Here is a 3,216-nt window from a genome sequence, read left to right as displayed (position 1 = left end):
CCCGTCCAACTGTGGACTTATTTATAGCGTTCCCTTCTGCCAGCAGCCCTGGGGGTGCCCTTCCACACTCGTGGGTCACGCTGGCTCCAACGGCCGCGGTCTTTGTGGGGCGCAGAGTCCCCACCCCCCTGCGCGTGTTCCACTCTCCAACCTAAACTGCAAACCGCACCTTTGGGGAAAGTCTAACCTTTCTGTGGGGAGAAGAAGGGTTCCTCTGAGTTCACGTAGTCGCGCTGCTTGAGAGCCGTTGTTGCCGGGTTAGTAGCTGGTCTCTGGATGCCAGTGACAGTCACCCAAGATGGCATGGTCTCCGTGGCTGTGCCGGCGCACCTGGAGAGGTTTCAGCCTCAGCCTCTAATCCTTCCCTTTATCTAGGATTTCTCTGTCTTTCCTGGCTGCAGACTGTCTCTCAGCTGAATATCCTCTGCTTATTCGGGCTGTATGCTACCCGTTTCAGCTGCCCGCCCTTATCCGGGACAGGGCACCAACACGTCTGTCTAAACCTCCACCATTTTCTTCCTCCCTCTTACTAATTTTTTAGATATGTAAAATTGTCCTTAGACCAAAAATCGTTCTAGATAATAATTACAGGTTCTGCCTTCCAGGCATCTCTCTGCCCTGTTCCGGACCATTCCAACCCCAAAACACTTGATTGTACTCGGAATCCCCTCACGGTCAGCGTTCCAGTTCATTTATTGCTTATTCCCTCCTCAAGAAGAGGCTGGCTACTTCTCCCAGAAGGTCAAACCCCACTCTCCTTCAGGGGCGCTGCAGGTCATTTCCTATCACATGTGTTAGAGTGACAAAAGGCCTGATGTGTGAGGCTTCTTTGCCTCTCTGTAGGTAGCGTGAGCCTATAATTTCTTGTCCAATTAATGCAGACACTTTTGAGAGTAAAGGGGGCCCTCTGAATAATTGTAGTGGACAACAGGCCAAATCAGTGTGGACACCATTCTAGGGAAAAGATCTGGGGATAGAATAATGACATCTCTTGGGGCTTGGGGGTTTGAAGATCACCTAGGGTTGTGGGAAATGAGAGTGCACCAATTTTTTTCATAATTTGCTGCCTTAGAAGTTTTTTCCTTCGTTTTCTGGAGACAAATAGTGTTACTGGGCTGCATTAATGGGGAAAAGAGATACAAGATGTTGAGAATGTCTGTGTGGGTCCAATAACTGCTGTGATCTAGTGGGACTAGGCTCTGTAGCAAGCATTGAGGGCATAGGTTTTGGAGTTGGATTAGGCTTGGATTCAAACCCTAGGTGTGCCGTGCCTCTTACTAGGTGCAGTGCCTTCAGTAAGTCACTTGAACTCTCTGGACCTCAGTTTCCTCCTCGTAGAAGAGGTCCGACAAGATTGTTGTGAGGATTCAGTGCGATAAGGACACACAGTGCCCACGGAACCGTGGCAGTACTTATTCTCAGTCCTGAGATTTATGCCCTCAAGCAATTGGAGTGGTAGCGGTGAGGTTCGCAGCTAAGTGCCTGTTAAGTAGAATGGCTGTGTGGACATGCTCTCCTGGCTACTTTGGTTCCATCTGTTTTCTTAGTGCTGTCGGAGAGATAAGGGACGATGACTCTTCCTTCTTGAGCCTTAGTGAAGTTGCAAAAATAATGCTGCTCTGAGTTGTAATGGGAGGTCGCTAGGGAGCAACTGGAAAATACCTTGTTATCTCACTGACCCAGTACATAGGATCCTTCCATTACAAACACTCGGCCTCTACTACCACTGCAAAGCCTACTCAGGGCTTTGTTGGCAAGATGTTCCTCCTCATTCTCATGAAATCTTGTCTCTCTCCCCACCCCATTCACCCTCATTCTATCTGAATCCTATTCACCTTTCCAGGCTTGGCTCAAATCCTACCTCTTCTGTGAAGATCACTTGCCCATGCCAGCCTGCAGTGACTTCTGCCTTCTGTCTTGAGATGTAAAATGGACACACTATTTACAACATCCTGACATTCTGAAGGGATATGATTAGGACTGAATGAGAGAACATATGTAGTGTGCCAAGTGAAGGCATATGGTGAGTTCCCTGCTTCTTTCTCTTCCTTCTCCCTGAACCCCCACGATGCCTGTATTATGGTCTTGTTCAGAGGAAGCTTTCTCTTTGTAGTCATTGGGGAGTATGCATGTGATAGCTCTCCAACTGTAATGTCACAGGGGTCAGGGGCCACATCTTATCCACCCTCACCTTCCAGTCTCTAGCACTATACAAATCACCATAGTACTAATTTGTTACAGAGCACTTTACAATTCTATGTAGCAGGCACTTTGCTGTGAATGTTATACATGTATGTGTAGTCTTCACCTTTTGCCTCTATACTTTCCTTCCAAGATGGACCGACATAATTCTTTTTGTTGAGCAGAGTGAGGCTCAGAGAGGGTGGGTTAACTACTACCCAAGACCACATAACTAGTAAGTAACCTAACCAGGAATCAAATCCATGTTTGACTCCTATGCTAGATTACCTTTCCTATGAGTGCCTATGAATAGATGGCTGGGAAGGTGAACAGGTGTAGAGACCAGATTAGGAGTGCCTGCATCTTACTTTTATTGAGTAGAGGGGGGCCCACTTGAGAAATTCCTATAGGTGATAAACATATAGGATTCAGTGGGTTCCCAAGCCTAGGTAAGGGGATACAGTCCTGCTTGGATATGAAAAAACAGTGGAGGAAGGCAAGGATTAAGCTAGGAAATTCCATAGTAGCTCCAAGCTCCTAGCAATCAGCAGTGGAGGACCTACCCACTGGCCATTCTCAAGGTGAATTCTTGAATAAGCCCTGGTCAAAGGAGCCTCCTCTGAAGTGGGTTATTAACTTAGAAACTTTTGAATTCCCTTGGAGTCCAGGCTGAGCATTTCACTCCAATAGCTACTTGGGAAAAACCAGGACAGAATATCAAGCATGGGATTTATGCTTAAATGTGGACACAGGCTCTACTGTGCTTTTGCGTCAGGGGCAATGATGGGGAGAGCAGAAAGCATTTGCCATTTAATTCAGCACATCCAAAGCCTTTATGGCTTGAAATTGACCTGGAAACCCATGTCTATGGCCTGATAGAACAGAGTAGAAGGCTGGTAATCCTAGGCCAAAACACAATGCCCAAATATCTTGTCCTAGGCCTGAGTACTTCAGGGTCGTGGGACTGTGTTCAGGGAGGCTTTGCCCGGGTCCTGTAGAGCGAGGCCTCCTGCAGGTGAGGACTTCAGGGATCTT

This window comes from Myotis daubentonii, chromosome X (assembly GCF_963259705.1).
Source record: "Myotis daubentonii chromosome X, mMyoDau2.1, whole genome shotgun sequence".
Classification (NCBI taxonomy): domain Eukaryota; kingdom Metazoa; phylum Chordata; class Mammalia; order Chiroptera; family Vespertilionidae; genus Myotis; species Myotis daubentonii.
The sequence above is the reverse complement of the archived record's forward strand: the minus strand, read 5'-3'. Positions refer to the sequence as shown.